The 22,892-nt window shown below is 35.0% G+C and overlaps 1 long non-coding RNA gene across 2 annotated transcripts; it reads left to right on the forward strand.

The window, feature by feature from the left end:
* The first annotated feature begins 15,254 nt into the window (after positions 1–15,254).
* Positions 15,255–16,308, forward strand: LOC149263192 (uncharacterized). Of its 2 annotated transcripts, none has more exons than XR_016249643.1 (3): positions 15,255–15,486; positions 15,585–15,668; positions 15,753–16,308. It is a non-coding gene; the product is annotated as an uncharacterized LOC149263192 (long non-coding RNA). The 2 variants fall into 2 exon arrangements; XR_016249645.1 differs by having other exon boundaries at positions 15,585–15,643.
* Positions 16,309–22,892: the final 6,584 nt, after the last annotated feature.

Raw genomic sequence — 22,892 nt, forward strand, 5'->3', positions numbered from 1 at the left:
TAGGTTCTCCATTTTCTTTAACTATTGGTTTGATCCCAAAAATATTTGACCCTAAGTAACCCTTTGGTACCAGTTTCTTTCTTGAAGTCCAAAAAGTCCTCTCTTAACAGTGTAGGTTCTTGTTTCCATTTATCCTCCCAAAATAAAGCAAGATTTCCCTCTTTGATTTCCCATAGGCTAATATATTCTTTCTTTCAACAACTAGAATATGCCACAATTCTATATTCCAGTCATTAAAGCTGACAATATTCAAAATATATCATAATCTTATATTCCAATGCTTAAAAAAGTGTAAGATATTTTATATTGATTGGAATTCATAATTCAAATATAGATAATATTCAATATTCCTATTGGTTGGAATTTCTAATTTAAAGATAGATAAAATACAAAATTCACATATTCAAATTGGAATAGATGAAACTTCTCTTTGTATGACCAACACCATGCACCACACACTTCCAATAATTTATAAAGAAAAAAAACACGAGATTTTATTGAAGAAGAAAAGCTTCATAGGTTCAACCTTGAACAAGTGAATTCTATGGTGTTGACAAAATTAGAACCTTTAAAGGAAGAAGGAAAAGAGTTCTTGATGAGTAGATCTTAATAGAAACCTAATCCTCATCACCATCTATGTGAAACTCAATAGTCACACTTGTAAAATCTAAATTGACAACTAAACTACAGAATCACCTTACTTTCCTCCAAAGAAATGAAATGCCCCATTGTACTGTTATGATAACTGCAATTACTGTTGGAAAATGATGTACGTAAAAGAATGCCAGAACTTGATAGAGAAAATATATGGTGGCTTAATCTTTAACAAAATAGTTATTAGTTATTAATGTGGTGGGTGGTGCTAAACAAAAACTCAATAATTATTGGGTAAGAACAGATTTAAAAAATAAGAGCACGGATGAAGAGTATACCTTCATAAATATATGCTCTCCAAACCATTATAGGGATAAAACTCAATGATGGAAATCAGTAAAAGAAGAAGCACAAGAAGGACATAGGGGAAAATTAGTGATAGGAGGGGACCTAAATTTGATTAGAAACATAGATGAGAAGCTGAGAGGCAATAATTTTAGCGATCCGTCAAGAGAAACACTGGAAAAAATTATAGAAGAGCACAAACTCCTTGATATTCCTCCGAGTAATGGAAAATTCACATGGAGTAATAAAAGATCAGGTGCACATAATATAAAGGAAAGATTAAATATAATCCTAATTCAAGAAAATATGGCAGCAACCTTCTCCATAATCAAAAGAAAAATAGTTCATGCCTCAGCCTCCAACCATAAACCTGTTGTGCTAACCTTGGATAGGTTGGAGAATCAAGGTTTGATTCCTTTCAAATACAAAAAAATCTGGGATAGTAAGGAAGATTTTGGTAAGCTAATAAGGGAAAGTTGGGAAACCACTGTAATAGGCTCCCCCCATTATGTATGGGAAACCAAGTTGAAAAATTTAAGATTACAACTAAAAGCATGGGCAAGAGAAAACGCTCTTAAGGAAAAAGTAAAAAAAATAGAGCTGCAAGAGAAACTTGAAAAAATGAGCAAGGAAAAATAAAATTAGCAAGATAGTGAGCAAGAGTATGCTCAGGAAAAAGAAATTTTCATGGACCTATACATGCAAAACAGGCAAGAGGAGGAGGAAATTAGGCAAAATTCAAGATGTTTATGGCTAAAAGTGGCAGACAAAAACACCACTTTTTTCCATAACAACCTAAAGATAAGAAGAACAGGTAACCAAATCGAAAAAATTCAAGTGGAAGGACAGGAAATAAGGGAAACAAAAGTTATCAAAAAGGCAGCACATAACCACTATAAAAACCTCCTATTAGTAAGGGACCAACAAGTGGACAACGAAGACTTTCTTTAACAAATTAGCAGCAAAATCAATGAACAAAAAAAACAGCGATCTCGAGAAAGAGGTCATAGAGGAGGAAATAAGCGAGACAATTTTGAGTATGCACCCGGAAAAAGCACCAGGGCCGGATGGTTTTACAATTGCTTTCTACAGGAACCATTGGATGACAATAAAAAAAGACTTAGTAAGAATGATAAAAAAACTTTTAAAAAAAATAAAGTGGAAGAAAATACCAAAGCTTCTCACCCGGCTCTCATCCCAAAAGAATCGAATCCTATCTCCTTTGATAGATACATACCAATTTCTTTATGCAACTATTCCTACAAAATCATCACAAAAATCTTAGCAAATAGACTGAAAATAATTATGCCTTATATCATCTCTGAAAACCAAGGTGGCTTTGTCCCAAAAAGACAGATTACAAATAATGTAATTATAGTGCAGGAGGCCATACACAGCAGTATTCAAAGAAAGAAAAAGAGCATGGTCATAAAGTTGGATATGGCCAATGCTTTTGATAGAGTAAATCATAATTTCCTTGTGGCTATCCTTCAAAAGTTTGGCATCTCTCCTAAATTTATAGAAATTGTTATGGCATGCATCTTCACCCATTGGATAGCACCGTTGATCAATGGGAGGCCAAGTAGATATTTTCAAAGCAAAAGAGGTCTGAGGCAAGGGTGCTTGCTTTCCCCTTTCCTCTACATCTTAATGGCAGAAACGTTGAGTATCCAGCTAGAAAACCAAAGAGTAAAGAGGAAAATTATAGGTGTTAGGATCACTAGAGGATTTAAAGAAATAAACCACTTGCTCTTTGCTGACGACACTCTTCTCATTGGGGTAGCCTCTAGTATAATAGCCAGGCAGTTTAAAAAAGTTCTAGACGATTTCCTTGATGTTTCAGGAGGCCTTCTAAATAATAAAAAATGCAGAATCTACATTTGGAACGTGCCAGTTAACATAGTGTAGAGGATTTCTCGAATAATGGATATCCTGATTCAGTTAAATTGGAGCCATTTTATATATCTACGATTACCATTGGCAAAAGAAGTGGTTATGTCAGAAGTTTGGAACAAACAAATAAAAAAAATGAGGGGGAAAATACAAAGTTGGGGAATGACGTGGTTAAATCTAGTAGGCCAGACAATTCTAATCAAAGCTCTCCTTTCAGCCTTGCCAATATATCAATATGCCATAATTATGGCCCAGGCAAGCACTCACAAACAAATGGAATTAATCATTAGAGGATTTCTTTGGAAAGGAGGAAAACAAGAATCCAAAAGATTTAGTCTGGTTCGATGGGATCAAGTGACTCTTCCATTTGAAAAAGGAGGTATCTCTATTAGAATTTCAGACTTGTCAAACAATGCACTTGGGATCAAGTTAGTTTGGAGAATGTTAAATGGGAAGGATCAATGGTGGAGCAAAGCACTTTCAAGGAAATACCTCAACTATCAGCGGTCAAAGATGCTCATTGAATTTATACCAGATCGCCCTTGTACTCAAATATGGAAACTCATAAAAAAAATTATCCCTCAAGTTAGAGACCAAATCTCCAAGAATCCGGGGAACGGGAACTCTACCTCTATTTGGGATGACAGGATCATGGGAGCAGCTCCATTGAATCAATATCAAAACTTAAAGGGACTGAAAGATTGGATGGAGGAGAAAGGCACAACTTCATTATACTCCACCTCCGAGTGGGAACAAAACACATGGACAGCTTGGAGAGTGCAGTTTCTTCCAGATAGACTGAAAAATCAATGGGAAGATTTGAAGCTTTTACTAGTAGGAGCAGCCCCAATAAATAAACAAAGCCATGATAGTTATATATGGGACCCAAATGGAGGAAAATTTAGAGTTAAATCAGGCTACAACTTTCTTCAAAATTACCACAATTACGAAAACTGGAATCTATGGACAACATCATGGAAGAATGAATGTCTACCCAAAATAATTTTTTTTCTTGGACTCTTCTAAAAGGTAAGATTCTTATGGCGGAAAATTTAAGGAAAAAGGTTTTCAAGGCCCTTCTATATGTGTAATGTGTCAAAGAGAAGAAGAAAGTATTCAACATTTATTTTTGAAATGCATTATTGCCACACAATGCTGGAAGAAAATCATCAGTTCTCTTGAAATGAAAATTGACACAATTGAGCAGCTGACAACTCTAAATATAAATTGGGAGCAAATCAATCCATATGCAAAGAAAACAAAAATTGCCATAAATCGAATCTGGAAGTGCCTTCCCTCCACTCCGTGTTGGCATTTATGGCTAGCCAGGAATAAGTGTATCTTTAAAGGCCAAAAGCCAAATATTGGGACCATTTTAGCCAAGATTTGGGGTCAAATTTCAGAAATGATAAGTGCAAATGAAGTGCCAAGTATGGAACAAAATAGTTTGCAACAAGAAGAAAAGGATTGGTATAGAAAATCCCTCATTGAAGACTCAGCAAGGAACCAATTTACAAAGATGGTAGGAAGAAAAATCAGAGATTGGAAGCTTCGTGGGAATGACAAGGAGATGGATGAATGGATCAAAAATCAAATAAATTACATTCTTTTCTTTGGTGGAGCTTCAAAGAACAACCCTGGAAGAGTAGGGGCAGGCGGATTAATTCTGGATCCGAAAGGCAAGACAATAGCTACTTATGAATGGGGGCTAGGAACAATGACAAACAGTAGGGCTGATGCTTATAGTTTGCTAATGGGCACCAATATCCTCAAAAAATACCAATTAAAAGATCCTATTATAATTGGTGACTCGGCAATTATAATAGCAGTAATGGAAGTAGGGAGAGACTTCAAAATATAGCTTTAAATAAAATTCGACAAAGAATTTTGGACAACATAAAGAAGCTGGGGAATGTTGTTTTTAAACACGTTCTCAGAACCCAAAGTAAGGAGGCCAACTCACTGGCCAACAAGGCAGTGGACTGGAGAGCCAGAATGGTGAAAGAAAACCGTGATATTTATGAACAAACAATCCCATAATTTGTTCCCTCAAGGGGACTGGTCCAAGACTCAAAGCATAGTTAACCACATCAAATCAATTGCAACAAGGAATCAAAATATGAATAAGCAACAGGAGATCCACCTGTACATGACAGGCAGAAAAATCTTAGTCAATCCTTCTCGTACAGTGGGGAAAATCCTCATAATTAAGAAATGGATGCATTGTGATTTACATCAGAGAAGGAATCGCTCCTAAGATCAGAACGTAGCAACTAAAGGTCAAATCAATCATGGCAGTGTTCGAATTGAACTGAATAGAAAACTGGGTAAGCACAGTAGTCAGTGAGATATTCACGAGCAGGCCGAGAAGAGTCACGAGCTCAGCATGCTCAATCAAGCCCATAAAAAGAACCTTAAGCACAAGAACCTTCATTATCAGAGGTAGCATCGAGAAAAAGAAACTAAAGAGCAGCGAACTCCAAGCAATTTCAATACGCAGGAGCTAAGCAGAGGTAAGCAAGTTGATAAAATTATCAGAGAAAATAATATTTGTAGAATTCGTTATGCAAGCTGACAATAACTGCAGGAACACCATTGTGTTTAGCGCTTTCAAGCCCCTGTTTTCTGAGAATCTGTCTCTCTCCTCTTTGCATCTATCTCCTCTCAGATCTCCATCTTTTAAGATCATTGATCCTCATCACTCGGACCAGAGTCAGTCTCTGTTGAATAGAATCTTGCTCCACTATTTTCCCAATCTGTGTGATCTCCCTATTTTGGCTCCATCCTCTTTCTCCCTTCACAGTTACGCTTTCGGCCTTTTGCTGAATATCAGAGAATCCTCAGTGTTTCACCTCTGGTCGGTTCACTCAGACTTCTTCAGCCCCCTCAACTCTTGTAAGATTCAGTGTATCAGATCTGAGTCTATTACTCCTCTTTTTCCCTTTCCACAGAAACAGATTCACTCAGTCTCTAGCATTAGAAAGAGAAATTAGTCTTATTGGCATACTAAAAGGAATTCTTCAAAAGCAACGAAGAAAGATCAAAGCAATCTTCTAGTAGGACTACATAACAATATTGCTGACAGGCCAACAATGATGTCTTACAACCCCTTAGAAAAAGTGGAAAAAATGAGAGTTGCGCTATGTGTCGTGCCAATAGAGTCATGATTGGTCGTTTTATTCAAACACTCAAAGATCTTCGTGCTAAGATAAAGACCGTCAATAACTACAAGCAAATTGAAATTGAGAAATAAAAAGCAGAGATTGAAGAACTAAAAGAGAAATGCAAGCATCTTGAAGATGCAGTTGACTACATCAATTTTTTTAACCAAAGCGAGCAGGGTGAAGCTTCCTTCAGATATAGTAAAAATAAGGGACAACAACCAGAGGAGTCCGTGAACCAATTCTGGTGATCTACATGCGTTTTCCCTTAATGTTCTGTAAATTTGCTTGCTGCTTAGACAGTTTGTCATGCAATAAGTGTTTTTAAATTTTAATTACTTTAGAAACAAGGTCTCACCTGATGAGGTAGGGACTTCATTCCCCTTTTGTTCCTCTAGTAAAGACCTTTTGCAACTGGAATGTAATAGGACTTAGTGCTGTTTCATTTCATTTTATAATACAAAAGTAACCGACCATGTTAAAAAAAAATAACATACAAATATTTAATAAAATTTTATTTCTCCTTTTTAACCATCAAATACATTTTTGAAATTAAGACAAATATATTATTAATAATGAAAAATATTGATAATTATAATCAAGATCTTCTAAAATACTTAAAATTCAAAAACCTTAAAAAATTCACAAATTCTTATATACTATAGTTATAGTTTTAACATAATAACATACAAATATTTAATAAAATTTTATTTCTCCCTTTTAACCATCAAATACATTTTTGAAATTCAAGTCAAATATATTATTAATAATGAAAAATGTTGATAATGATTTTTTGGTGACTTAAATTATATTATCTATCTTTTAAAAAAACATGCACAATAATATATTGAAATAAAATTAATTATACAATTAAAAATTAAATATTATAAAATAGAAAAAAAAAAACAGAAAATTTTTTTTTTTTTAAATAAGTAAATTATAAGTAATTTCCTCCCACCTTGATTTTAATAAATCTATTAAGTCTTCAAAATTGAAGAAGTCATAGCCCTTCAAGAGGCCTTTAGCATGTCACAGAAGCACCAAGGGAAAATTAAGTGGAAAAATAAATTTAAATTTTGATTTCTACAAGTTGAAACAAAAAAAAATTATAAAATGCAATATGAAGGGTTGGCTATTCCTCGTCCATTTCTGAAAATTATGGGCCGCATATGCGGCGGGAGGTTGTGCAAGTTGCAACAATGTATCATCCATAGCTTTACTAAATCCCGCAAGCGTGTCAACTGTCCAATCCGTTACATAGCGGACCACTCTTCCTTCATATCTAAATCCATTTCGAAGTTCCAAACAATTTATCATTAAAGGTTCATTTACTTTGTTCTGGACTTTGGTTTCTGTCTGGAGATTTCTCTTTTATTTTTGGTATTTTTAGGGGGTTTCGTTTTTATGTCGTCCGAGGCTTTGTTTTCTGTCCGGAGATTCCTCCTCTATATACTTTTGTATTTGGTATTTGTACCGGGTTTTGTTTTTATGAAGAATCCACAAACACTACTTAACCCCCTAGTAGATTGCTACCAGGTAAAATCTCTGGGATAAGGTTATGATGGTGGGATATCAAACCTTGTGGATATTGTCAATAACCATGGCTGGCGAAGGCCATTCATTCCTAGCCCTTCTTTGGATATTGTCAATGACCATGGCTGCCTAGGTTTTCTTTTCAATATTCTTATACTTTTGCTACATAGGTAAATTCAAAAGTTTATCATCTGCAAAGTAGATTTTTCCCAATGTGACCAAAGATTGTGTATACATCGCAGGTGCAACTTGTTTTGGAAACAAATATATCCTTCCATGTTTTGTACCACCCACTCTTGAGCCTATAGATTTGACCATAGCTTGCAGTAATGTAACTAGGCGATCCAGTTTAGCTATGCGGCAGCACTAAAACTAAAGCACTAACTGTGAATATTGTTGTAACAACCTGTATTGATAGGATATGTAGGTCTGCAGATTCTGACTTGCTTTTCTTCTTTGTCCGTGACATGATTTTTCTGGTAGGATGAGGAGTCTAAAGTTGTCTTTTTTTTTTTCAGCATTTGAAAACTGCCATATATAGTCCTCCAATATTTCCTCGGATTTTGCAAGTAGTTGATCAACCCACACAACAATAATATGGGTTCCTTCTTCTGAAGTGGCTGCATGCCACTTGCATAACGTTATAAGAGCCTTTACATGTGCCCCCACCTTGGCAGGATGCATATCATGAGCCAGTTCAGCAGCTGCATCTAGGGTAAGTTCCATGACAACGTTTGATATCGTTTGCAAAAGAAATACTCGATCGGCAGCGCAACAACGGACATGGATTCAGTTTCTTCAAATTGTTGTCCATATCTTGGCTTGTTTAAGAGGAGTGTTATACATAGGTATGGGGCGAAGAACCAAAAATTTGATTATTTTCCTCCCCAAACATGCCAAGGCTGTTTTTTAGCGCTCTCAATAGCATTTAACTTTTATCAGTTTGCTTTAGATTAGGTTAGGTTTATGGTTTAGTGAGTAATTAAGTGGATTAGGGTTGTGTGTACTTTTACAGGATTTAATGTAAGTAGTGGAATTTCCTGGGCGAGATGATAATTCAAAAATCTGATTTGTGATGTTCACAAAAAATGTGTTCAAAGTTTTTCTGATGGCCCGCTATTTCAATGGTTGTTGATTTTTCTCTCTGGTATCTAGCCTTTTGACTTTATACTGCACTTGATCATGTATGAGGAGTAATGGGTTTCTGTTTTCTCAAGCCCTCCAGGACGGTGTGTTGTCAATTCGCTGTTTATTTTCTGTAAATGATATTTACTTCACTACAAATCACCAGAAAGGGTGCAAAAATGTCAATCTATTATCATATTTGGAGATGTGGGTTCCTGTTTTCTCAAGGCCTCCAAGAAGGTGTGTTGTTATATCACTGTTTATTTTCTATAAATGAGATTTACTTCACTTCAAATCACCAAAAAGAATGCAGAAATGTCAATCTATTATCATAGTTGTAGAAGTGAGTTCTTGTTTTCTCAAGCCCTAGAGAACGGTGTGTTGTTATATCACTGTTTATTGTCTGTAAATGATATTTACTTCACTTCAAATCACCAAAAAGAGTGCAGAAATGCAAATCTATTATGATAGTTCTCGATGTGGAAGAGCCATCCCAGACATATTTTAAATAGAGCCAGAAAAATCCCGAATGAGGGCAAGATGGTTAGCTACAACTACGAGTCTTGAAAATGTTACCAAAGCCAACCATATAAGACTTGAATTGTCTTGAATTTTGAAAATGGTATCAAAGAAAACCTTCTGACTTTACATTGGTTTAGCCTTCTTCTGGAACTATGATTTTGAACTAATGTATAGCCCTTTTAGTCTTTTCAGGCTATTTTGGCATGTCTTTGAATAAATGTTTAGTCCTTTTATATTTTTCAGGTTATTTTGGCATGCTTACAGATATATCATTTAATAAATGTATATCCTTTAATCCATAGGAGTATTTGTTTTGGATTTTCTAAAGTACATGTATCTGTTGAATACATCCTTCGATCAAAACTATATGAATACATCCTCTTACAAGACTAAATATATTTTGTATTCTTTGTTGAACTATGCTGGCAGGTTATCTTGATAGCTTCCATATATATATACATTATACTTTAGTTTGTAAGTAACAAATTATTTTATACTCGTTTTTATAAAGCCCTGTGAAGTCACTATAATAATATTTTTTTCACTTCAGAAATAAATTGACTATTAAAATTTGTAAAGAATATTTTATTTTAAAATTTAAATAACTTGGTTATTAAAGTTTAGAGAGTTGGTAGTTAAAGTTTGCATATTTTTACATTTTATATCTCTGGATTTGAATTGATAATTATTCAATCACAAAACACATATTTTTAAATTTTCTTGGACTTGTGCATCCAAGAAATAAATTGACTATTAAAATTTGTAAAGAATATTTTATTTTAAAATTTAAATAACTTGGTTATTAAAGTTTAGAGAGTTGGTAGTTAAAGTTTGCATATTTTTACATTTTATATCTCTGGATTTGAATTGATAATTATTCAATCACAAAACACATATTTTTAAATTTTAAATCTTGGACTTGTGCATCCAAGAATGAACCAATGATGTAGTGAATATGTTTATCCCATGTCCAATTCTCCACATGAAATATGTTCTATCTCATTAGTATCTAATAATGTCTATATGTTTATTTTTGGTTCTTATTTTAGACTTATAAGAGAAACAAATAATATGGGATGTAGAATCTATTAGTAAATTTTGATCTTTCAAGTATCTCATTAGAAATCTGGTATATTTTGAAAATTCTACTATATATAACAACTTTTTATTAACACAAATATTGTTGGTTTTTTCTTTTTTCAAGGTGAAATGTAAAGATAAAATATTGTTACCAATTGAAATACAATTTATTTTTTTAACCCTTCTCATTGAAGCCCTTCAAATTTGATCAATAAACCCATCCCAAGTACAAAATTAACATCCCTTAAAACTAGCATCCCTTAAAACTCTAGCACGGTGTAATCTAACAACCAGCCACATGGTCTGAAGTTCAAATCTCATTGAGTACAACCAGAAACATAGGATCTTAGTATACCCAACTTGCACTCAACCAGCCAGAGATCCACACCATTTTTCCTTGTTAAAAGGATTGATCTTAAAATCTATTTTTCCCATCACAATTTTTTTAAATGATTATTTTCCATAATACATATTTTAAATTTTTTTTTTCTCTAACCCCAAGGGTAAATTTTTAATATTTTAAATAGGAATACAGATAACCAAAGTATTATTTTAAATGATTATTTTCCATAATACATATTTTAAATTTTTTTTTCTCTAACGCCAAGGGTAAATTTTTAATATTTTAAATAGAAATACAGATAACCAAAGTATTATTTTAAAATAGAGAAACAGTAGAAAAGTAGAAAATTATAAAACAATAAGGTGCTTCATCTTACTGTTCTAAACTTTTATTACCACTTAAGGTTTTGTTGCACCACTAACCTAACTTATCAGTTGACATTGCTAATTTTTAAATTATTATCATCCTTATTATATAAATAATATTAAATTTCATAAATATTGGTTTATATATATATAGGGATGGAGGGATGTTTCTTTAGATAGTGAGAAATGAAAATTTGAATGCCATTCAAAGCTAAGAAAATATTGAGGGTAAATTGTTGTGTTGTGTTGTGTTGATGTCTTTGGTTTTTTCAATATGATGAATTTTTTGATAATAATGCAGGTCACTTATTTGTTAGTAATGTTTAATGAGTAATAATACTAATAATGATTAGAAGATTTTAGATTAATCATTAGAAATAAGAAAACATTTCACTAATTCTTTACATGTCAAGTGGTGAGATATATATTATTATTTTGTTGAGAGTATGTATTTTATGATTTTATTTGAGAAGGTTTCAAGTTATTATAAGAAATGTTTATCATGAACTTGAGTGAAGAGGATAAGAGGAAAATAAAAATACTTAACAACATTTTTTTAACTAATTAAAACTAACTCTAACCGATGATTGTTATATACTAGGAGTTTTTTTGAAACAATGTTTTATTATTCTTGTGATTAATAAACTTTTCACTGATTATAAAATTTTTAAGAACATATATATTTTTTATTTTCTTATCACTTTGTCCCAATATTGTATTCTAGTACTAATATCTTTTTATATTTTTAAATTTTTAATATTCAAAATATAATAATATTATTTTAAAATATCCCAGTATTCTACATTATAATATGTAATCTATGGTTTAAATTAGTGTAAATTTATTTATTTTTGTATATGATAAGTTAATACTTCAAATGGAAATAGGATCTAGACTAGTTGTCTATGTGTGTGTAAGCACACATCATGTGTCAACTTCATGTTGAGCATAAAAAAAATTATACATCTCCCTCATACTGAATAACTTACCACTAAAATGTTTAAGTCATTTAAAGAATATTACTTTCAATTATAATATGTGTGTATATGTGTGTGTAAGGATTACTCATAATTTCTTAGCATTTTATTTTTATTATTGAAATGTTTTAAGGGAAGCACTTCAAGATCACCATAATTTTACTCACATATAAAGTAGATTGTATTGTGAAAATTATTTTAAAATTTATATTGAATGAGAGTATAAGTTGGACAATCTAGAAGAAAGTGTTTTTCATCTTCAAAGTGTTGGAAAATGAAAAACTCTTTCATCTCATGGAATTTGGGAAGTTGGCCAATGTCCAATTTCTCCAAGAAGCTCGTCATAATTTGTTTTTATTTAAGCAAAGTTTATTTTCTTCTTTACATTAGTCAAGACACAAAGATATTTTTGAATTTTGAGATTGAGTTTGATAACTTCCTTATGATGTCTTAGCTTCATTTTTCTCTCTAACTCTTTATCAATGGACAATCTCTCATTTTGAGATTGGGGTTGATGACTTCCTTATGATATCTTAATTTCATTTTTCTCTCTAACTATTTATCAATCGACAATATCTCCTTAAGTTTTGATGTAATAATATTTTTAATATTATCTTTATTCTAAAAAATGATATCCTCCTTTATCCTCCAATGATCTAGCTAAGACTAGACATGGTTATACCATTTTCATTTGACTTGAATGTGGTGTTTTTGGTTAGAGTTAGAAACAATATCATGAAAACTATTTTCTTCTATGTTGTTTAACTTCTTCTTAAACATAAGATACCTAGTCATAGTCATGCTTTCAATATGGGAAATGCTTTCAATTAGGAGGATGGGATAGGGGGAATTTCCTTTAATATTGAGATTGTAGGTTATAAATTACTTCTCCATGACTCTCTCTAGGAACTACAACCCCAAACCTCATATCCATATAAAATAATGAGAGAGAAGAATGTTCCAAAGTGGAGATTTATTTTTTATTTTATATTCAAGATTTGCTGACTTGCAATTGTTTTCAAGCCCATAATAATATTTCCATCATTTATTTATCATTTTCTCAATGCTATAATTTCAGTTGATTTTTCCAGATTTAATTATCATGAATTTATTTTTATTAGTTTTAACAATCATAACCATCTTGGAATAGAAACCTTGGAGGATTTTTAGTTTCCTGGTAAGATTGTAATGAATCCTCACTAAAAGAAAAATATTTCAACATAAAGGAGAAGAGAGTTGACCTGCCAATAACTCCCCTACATTTTAGCCCAAATAAAGGTTCCCCCATTAGAAAACTTTGGAAAATTTCCCATTTAAATAGCACTTGATTGGTTGATGGATTCCCCTATCTTCATTGACTCGATTTTGAGCTTCTTGTTTTTTAGAGATTGATCATGTATTAACACATCTTTGGTTTTAATCCTTGGAATTGTGACTTTGATTGCTTGATATTGAGTACTTTTTACTCATCCATTTGATCACCTTACCTACTTTCACTTCTTTAAGAGTTTTTCAATAATTTGCTTGATTTCAAAAGTTATAATTATATGAAGTTTTGATTACTTTCTTCACTTTAGAATTTTGATTCACCTAAATACTGTATACATTTAAAAAAAATAAAAAAAAATGTAATATATATTTTGTCTTTAAAATATATATATAGAGTATGTATTAATATATTCATTATAATATATATGTATTAATAATAATAATAAATAAAATTAAAATATATAATATATATATATATATATATAATTTTCACATTTCTTAAATGTTTTCTCTTTATTTAAGCAATCCCTCGATTTGGTTTTTGGATTTGGTTCTTCATCTTGTCTGATTATGAACCACATTTGTTGATAAAAATTCACAAATGAATTTTAATGTGATTATCATCAAAAACCTATCTCAATGAATGACAAAATCCTCAATTCAATAACTTTCAATTTTTTAATTAAAATCCTTTCCATTATACAACATATGCAGCGGTGAATATTAGAAAAAACATATACATAATATGTAAACCCTCGGTGCATGATAGAGATATAGTTCATGCACTCTTTAATCTAAAACTTTAGAATATAGCACAAAGAGATATAGATATAGTTCATGCACTCTTTAATCTAAAAATTTACAATATAGCACAAAGAAAATGGACGCACATCAACAAAGCACGTTATGTTGTGTCAAGTCCATCACAAGTCACAGAAAAAAGAGTTTAAACAACGAATTTAACGTTTACGATCCAAACAAATGTTATATGACCAAAAGCCAATTGAAAATCAGAGTATTATGCATGAGCAAGCGGAGTCGTTCAAATTATAAACGTGGAAAGTCATTAAAGGCAGTGAGACATGTAAACGAGGAAATGTGTGAAAGTTATGTATTCTGGGTAGCATAGGTTACTCATTAGATTTTGTACTTATTTAAATTTAATAAATGACATATATTATCTCACATATTAATAAATAGATACCACAAAATATATTGATAAGCATCTTACGACTAAATCATAAAACTTATGGTAAATTAAAATAAAAAATTAAAATTAAAATAATTAACTAAAATAATTAAAATTAAAATTAAATAATTTCTATATGTAGGTTATTTTTTGAACGGGTGGGTTTTTATTAAAAAATTATTATTATTTAGGTTTATATATACTCTAGTTTGAAGATTTTTCTCTCAAAACTATTATTCATAATCTATCACTTTTGGTTTTAATGATGGACTCCATTTAGGGTTCGAAAAGTAGACATAATGAACATAATAATATGGATAATCAGGATCATACTACTCCAACCACATAAGCTTAAAATCTAAAATAAAATTAAATTTTACAAAACTTAATTACCAAACTTGCATTCATATGCTTTGACATAAAACTCTTCAATCACTGACAAAAGGCCATCATAAACCATATCATATAAGGGCATTTGTCACATATCCATAAGTAATAAACTAAATTCATATATATAAAAAAAAATATTTACCAAAGCCTAAACAATTACTTTGAAAAGTCAGCTATTTACTGATGAAATTACGAGCGGATTTAGTGTTATTCTCATACCACATGCGAATATGTAATTGGTACCACCCTTATGATTATATAAGTCAACGCTACATATAATTGTTGGTTGTAATACATAATGGTTGCCATTGTGAAACGTTGAAACTATACCCTAAACCTTTAAGTTTTATCTGATACATAAATACTAAAGTTATATGCTACCTGATCTGTAAAATGGTACTGCTTCCTTGAGGTAGACATTAAATGGGTCTCGCCACCTTCCTAGGGATATGAGGCTGCTCCTTCGAGAGTCTTTGGTCTGCGGTATAGTTGGACTCCAACTGCGTGGATGACCGTGCCCCATCGGCGGTTCTCTTTGCAGCTAATCATCCAATGGTGTAGAATGAGGCAAAAGACCTTATCGGAATGAGGCTTTTCTGATGGCATTTTCGCTGTGGAGGATTGTGTCGGCTCAGGAGGGTTATGTTGGAATTTTCGTGGAGGGGGGTTTCGGCTCCATCCTCTCGCAGAGGGTTTCCTAGTGAGTATTGCTCAGCCCCTTTACAACTGTTGAGTTTCTGAGTGTTCGATATTGCTGGCGAGGTCTCGTTGTCCCTCATTGTTTATGTTTGCCTTCAGACTCTGTCATGTTTAAAGTGGGACTCGGTATGCCGGGGAAGCTCTTCAACAAGCCGGAAGTACTCAACATCTACCTCGATAAGTGTCGGCATCTCAGTTCATGTATCTTTTATTATTTTGCTTCTCGTTATATTTATGGAAATTTCACTTTCCCAATTGCTCTATCAGGTTTCGCAGGCTTCGACCCTGGTGGTTTCCTTCTGGCTCTCGCTTCTCGAGGTGTATCCATTGATTTAAATCAGGTATGAGCCATAGTGTACATTGTTCCGGGTTTGAGGCTTGTATTTGACATGAGTCTTGGACTAGTCCTTACTTATTTTGGTTATGTTATTTTCTTGGAGAGGCTTGTTCCAGTTTTCATTTGAATTAATGTAATTTCTCTTGACGAGACTTCAAGTCTCTCAGTATATCCGAAGACTATGCTCAAACTGGCTAGGGTTTGGCCATGGAAAAATTCTTCATCCAGACTTAGTCATTTCTTTTTGTTTAGATGTAAGTCCTAGGGACTATTGTGCTGGTTTGGCCATGTCAAGTTTTGGGGTCTGTTGGCTGGGATATTGGTTATACCGGCATTTCGCATATGCGACGTGATAGATGGACAACTATTGGTATTATAGTTACTATTTTATTTCTTTTGGTGAAGGCGGCCCTCGCATATTCCGATTGTACATTTTGATAACTGCAATACATTTTACAAGAATTCTCCTTATATATTGTGTGGAAATTTCCTACTGTTTTCGCAAATGTTTTCCATGGTTTATTGCTGTAATATCAAAGTGGATTTTCCGTGAGGTCTTATGCATTATCTATTAGATTTATATGTAATCTCCACGAGGACAGTCGTTCGATTTCCCAAGAAATATAGTTAGTCTTTGGTTTACTTGTGTTCTTTTTTTTTATAAATATAGGTGTTGATAAAGCGAAATATATCTTTTAAAACTTGAATATATCTATTATGTTTTCCATGTTCACTCTTTAAAATTCCTTTTTTTAGTTTTTATTTGATAGATGTTTACAGAGCCGTGTACATCTTTTAAGGCTTGTATATAATTGTTAAGTTTTCTGTGATCACTCCTTAAAATTCCAGTATTGTATCTTGTAGTTTTCCTTATATTTCAAGCTCCTACGATGGTGATTTTACTTGCTATCTAAAGAAAGAATGACTAGTCTTAGGTTTTTACCTGTTATGTTCAAAATCAAAGCTGGGTATTTCTTTCTTTATAATTAGTTCCACTGAGTAATGGTTATTTCTATATAATTAAACAATCATAGATTAAATAAACTGATTCTATCTTTAGAACTAAAATAACTCTAACATCTGCTAAACAAGATATTCTCTTATATAATTCTAATATCTGCGAAACAGGATATTCTTTCCATATTGGTACTTATCTCGTCATTTAAACAATTAGAATTGTTAAGTCGTCTTGCCTCCCAACCTTGAGACTTGCGCCACAACGCCTCTGTCTCCCCCGGAGCTGCCTGTTTTTGGGTCTTTTTTTCAAGAATTGATCTGTAGTAGTTATCTGGTCCTAACCAGACTTAACTACAACAGTTCTTGCTTGTCCTTACAGCACAATTTTTTTCTCCCTTCATAAGATTTTCTCTCTCCATCTCCCCCATCCTCTTGATCTTTTGGGATAAAAACTTTTTCAGGAGTAGTTAGGGTTGGTAACTGCCCAACCTAACTATTTCTTGAGAATTACAACCATCACCCTTTAATAGATGTTTTCTCATGAAATTATATTAAATCACCTTCTTGTCAAAATTCCAGCATTGCATTTCTTTTAATAATTTCAAAACATAAATACTATTTATTAACAAAAACTTAAATCATTTTTCTGCAATAAATAAAAGAACATTCACATTTACGGGGGATATCACATCTCCCCTCCCCTAAGAATGAACATCGTCTTGATTTTCCTCTATGAAAATAATTGAGGGTAAGCTTCCGTCATGGTCCGCTCATCTTCCCAGGTGGCTTCTTCAAGCCCAAAATGCTGCCACTGAATTTTAACTTGGGTGATAACTCGTTTTCGTAGCGTTACTTCTCTTCGATTGAGTATACCCACTAGTTCTATCGGGAATTCTCCTCGACCTGAAATAAAAGAAAATAGAACTTTATCAAAGTGTGAGACGAACAATAAAAGGTTCATTCAATTGTAACCACTCCACTTACAAACAAATGTATATATATTTTACATATATATGTATATGTATATGTATATATATATATATATATATATATATATATATATATATATATATATATATGAAAATCTGTCTTTGGAGAGTTCGGCTGAATCGGCTCACCTGAATGTCCTGCCAGTTTATTATATGTTTAGCATCATAAATGTATTTCTTAAGTAAAGAAACATGGAATACGTTGTGTACAAATATACGAGCGGGTATGCCACTGGCCCAATTTAGGCTAAAATTTGAAAAGGCCCGCAAAATCGGGGTGCTAACTTAGCACATCCGGTCCACCGCAAGGTACTTTTCTTAGCTCATACTCATATGTACACATGTTCTCCCACCTGGAATTCTCGAAATCTCCTTTTCCGATCAACAAAATTCTTTTGCCAGTCCTGAGTAGCTTTTAAGTTATTTTGTAGACTTTTCACCATATTCTCCATCTCTTCCAGAATATCTGGTCCCAACATTAGTTTTTCCTCTGGGCCACTCCAATAGAAGGGTGTTCTACACTTACACGTGTATAGTACTTCAAATCGACTCATCGTAACCATGTATGATACCCATTGTTGTATGCAAATTCTACTAGGTGTAAGAAATCCTCCCACTTAGATGGTTGTTGTATCATATAGGCTCGTAACATGTCTTCGACTACTTGATTGACTCTTTCCATCTGTTCATTCGTTTGAGGGTGATATGCATATTGAAATGTAATTGGGCACCCAATCCCTCAAACAAGGCCTTCCAAAAGGCTGATGTAAATTTCACATCTCGGTCAGAAATTATCATCTTGGGTAGGCCATGCAATTTGAAAATATTTTGCATGAAAATATTAGCAATTTGTACCACTTTATAAGTAGATTGAACGGGTATAAAATGGGCAGATTTGCTCAACTTATCTACAACCACCATAATAGAGTCGTTTAATTTTTTTGATCTAGGTAAACCAGTGATGAAATCCATAGATATAGCCTCCCACTTCCATTCAGGAATAAGCAGTGGGTGAAGCAACCCTGCTGGGTGTTGGTGCTCTGCTTTAATCTGCTGGCACTCCAAACAACACCCTAAATATTCTGCTACTTCTTTCTTCATTCTAGGCCAAAATAATTCCTTTCTAAGGACAAAAATCATTTTCTGATACCCTCGGTGCCCGGCATAAGGACTTTTATGATATTCATCTAAAATTAGATCTTTAAGCAATTTTTGGTTAGGTACATATAGCCTTTTTCTATAAGTCAGCAGTTCATTTGGAGTAACCTCGTATCCCATTTGCTGCTCATGGATGTTTGCTATTTTTGCTTGCTGCCACAAATGTTTATACACTAAGTCTTGCATAGTTGTTTCATGAATCTGCTCATAGAAAGTAGTACGTGACTCACTAAAAGAAATCTCATATAAGAAATTTACTTTTTGACTTAGGGAATTCGCAACCCAGTTTTCCTTTCTTCAAATATCTGATTTCAAAATCAAATTCGCTTAGCAAATCAACCCATCAAGGTTGCCTAACGTTTAAGGTGGGTTGCTTGAAATAGCTTGTCGGGTTGTGATGATCTATTAATAGTAGAAATCTCTTGCCCAATAAGTAGTGTCACTACATTTTCAAGGCGTGAATCACCGCGATGAACTCCAAGTCATATGCATAGTACGTTTGCTCATACTCTTTGAGCTTTCTTGACTCATAGGCTATAACCCTCCCTTCTTATGTTAGTATGTTGCCTACACCTTCCTTGCTAGCATTTGTACATACCACATAATCCTTGTTAGGTGTTGGCTCGTTGGGGCCTGATCCAGGTTCAGAGGTGATTTAGCCAAACAAATATCAGTATTACTGGCCTTTTCGGAAATAGTCCGTGGAGCGCAAACTAAGGTCTCACCTGAAGTAGTATGGGAGGGTGCTAGAACCAAGTTTCCGTACCCTGGAGATGTCTGATGAGTTCAAGTGGTCCACGGTTCGACCTTGTGCGCCCATCGTGACGCGCACTTACTCGTACCTCGCAGCCTGAGAAACTGCCTTCGCGTAGCCCTACTCAGGGGTCGAATGTTGTTATTACCAAAGCCTTTACCAGTATTCCATAGTTAGTTGATTAACTTAGCCTACTTCTATGCTTTAAAGTATACTTAGCAATATAAATCATTCATACAGGTGCGAGGAGTAAATAAACAATATATTTGGAATTTATATCAAACATGTAATAACCTAAGAATAGATACACATAATTAAGATAAAACTTCTCTTTATTATTTTCTTCCTCAATTACAGACTCGACTCCACCCTACGGACTTAGCTGTAGGGGTCCACGCAATCAACTGCAGACTACTAGGCCTCTAGGCATTCAACTGCATTTCCTTCCCCTACTCTATGACCCAAGACACACTTAGAAACTTAGACTCTTGCTCTTTTCTTCTCTCTCACTATCTATTACTTCATTAGTTCTCTTTTACACTTAGAGTCTCGCTCTATTTATACAATCCCATGGTCCGCGGACCATGGGTAGGCCGACATTACATTACAAGACTAGGGCATACAAACCTGTGACTCTATCATACATTTCACGCTCCGCGCCCACAATTCACGGGGTCTTTACAACAAGATTAAGTCAAAACTTGGGCTTTGAGCCCCAAAACATGCCTTGGGGGGATTCCATGCCCAACAAGCTGCCAACACAAACATTGTGACTCACCCTTGAGTCACTCTATTGGCGCAGCGATCTTGGCACGGAGTCCCTCCAACTGTTCTCGAACTATACTGAGGTCTGCAACGCACTGAGCTCCTACTTGTTGTATCTGCTGCATTTGTTGTTCTGAGACCTCTGTGTCTGGGGTGCCTCTCTACATCAATGTGTGCATCCCCTGTATGTGCACGATCTTTCCTTTAATGTTTACCATGATAGTGAAAGCCTTGTCGATCCAAGGTTGAACGTGCGCTTTGAGAATTATCTCCTTGTGTCGTGTCGCTTCCACCTCCTCCTTCAGTGGTTTGGCTTGATGCATCCTCGCAAGCCTCTGGGTGAGGACCACTGTCTATGCAGTTCCTCAGACACTGTCATATTACTACTGGATTTATTGCACTTCTGTCTCCAAGCACTGGATGTTGGGGTCCTCCTGCAGAGTTGTGAAGACCTCTAGTGCTTGTTCCAACATCTTGGTACAATATTGCACTGCACTTCCAATTTCCTCCAGTCCCGCTGTGATAGCTCTAGCGCACTATTCTCTAACTTCTGGGGGAGTGGATGGTTGCTCCTTTAACCACAGCTCGACAATATGAAGATTCAGCTCGAGCTAAACCTTTGTTGTTCCTTCTCTGGCCTCATGGAATTCTGCTGCTAGTCTGTGGATCTGCACCTCTGTTGGTAGATCTACTGGGATAACCAGCTTCGGGACACTACAGCAAGCGTCGCCTACCACCTACACCAACTTTTGATTTTGCGACACCAATTCGTCACACTACAAGCTAAGTTGTTCCATGTTTATCTTTTTCTTGCTAAGGACTTGTATTGTGTGGCTCTCCTTAGCGCGCAACTCTACCGTTATCCCATCTTGTAACATATATAGTGTCTCACGCGAAAGGGCAGCCAGATTAAGGCCAAGGCCTTTCATCATGTTAACTGAAAATCTATTTGCCTCATTCGCTGTCACTAGGGCCCCTTCCAATAACACTAATGTGTTTTCCATCTGTGCGCGCAACATCTGCTCTGCTGTCGAGGATCCTACTATGAGATGTGTTGAAAGGGTACCCACCTGAGGGGGATGCACTTGTAACTCCTACAATTACGCCCTGAGGACCCCCAACACAGTCTGGTGCTCCTACATAAAATCTTGAAGAGCCTCATTGGTGACATCGCGCACTGTCTCACCAATGTCATGGAGATCACCCTCGGTTAGGGTGATCGGGTCAATGGCCAACTTCGAGGCCTTGACCTTCCTCCTCAGTCTTGCTCTCTCTGCCATGTGTGGGTGCTTGAACTGAGTGGATGCGGTCCCTGGGTCCATGCTCCCTTCTGTTGTTTCTGCTTCCTCTACCTCCTGCCCCTACGAGGGCGTTGCTTGGACCTCGCCTACCTTCGTGGTTGCTTCCTATCTTGTAGCTACTTTTGCGGCCTTTTTCTGCTCGAAGGCTTTTTGTGCTGCTTCCCATGTTACCCGTACCTCAGCTGTTGTTGTTTCCTTCCGCCTTTTCTTAGCTAACTGTGTAATGTGCATCTTGGCATCATCCTTCTTCTTCCATGCTGCCACCCTCTTGATTTCTGCAAGATCTTGGGTGCGCCATTTCTGAGGCCATGCCTCCAAGACCATGAAAATTGCGTCGTCAATGGCTATAAAAGGTAGCTTCATCCACTGCTTCATTGTGTCCTTGCATGCCCCAATGTATATATTATGCATGCCGACTTTGAATTTTGCAAAAATATGCAGACTGTTGTGCACCATGGGCGACAAGTGCGGCTTCCGATTGATACACATCTGGATGTTCATCTCCATGAGCACCCAAAATATCTTGTTGTCGTGTATCCTTTTCGCATCTTCCATGGCCTAGAGTGAAGTGTACTTCGCGGCCTCTGGTAAATCTCTGTCAATTGTGGGGAATTGACTGTCCTCCGGTAGTTCCCCTGCTACGAGCACTATGGATAGCAATAGCCACACATAGTGGAAGGTTTTACCCTACTCCTAGGGTTTGTGACAATTCTTCAAGAATTCCATGTAGAGGAATTCAACCCAGTTAAAATGGACCCCCTCCATGCACTACTCGACTAGTGTGATCACTGGTGCAGGTACCTCGTCTGCGCAGCGCTTTCACATAACTCTGCCGGCCATGATTTGTGTTGCTACGTGTACCTCTTTGTCCTTGATGCTGGAGATGGCATAGCCCCTCTTCTTCTTCTCCAACTTGTACTTCGTCTTCATGGCCTCCGTGACGGACAAATCACTACCCTTCCCTTCTGATATGGTCACAGGGTCCTTTCCTTTGTATGGTAGTGGGGAAATGTGATGGATTAGGTCTGCCGTGATGGTGATAGGCCCCTCCAGCCATAGATACCCATCATGCACCAAGCAGAGTAGCTGCCTGATGACGAAAATGGCTATTGGGCCGTGGTGGAAATGCAACACCCATAGCAATTT

The sequence above is a fragment of the Pinus tabuliformis genome, chromosome 6, assembly GCF_031772625.1.
Source record: "Pinus tabuliformis cultivar Carrire ecotype Pingquan chromosome 6, CPIR1, whole genome shotgun sequence".
Classification (NCBI taxonomy): Eukaryota; Viridiplantae; Streptophyta; class Pinopsida; order Pinales; family Pinaceae; genus Pinus; species Pinus tabuliformis.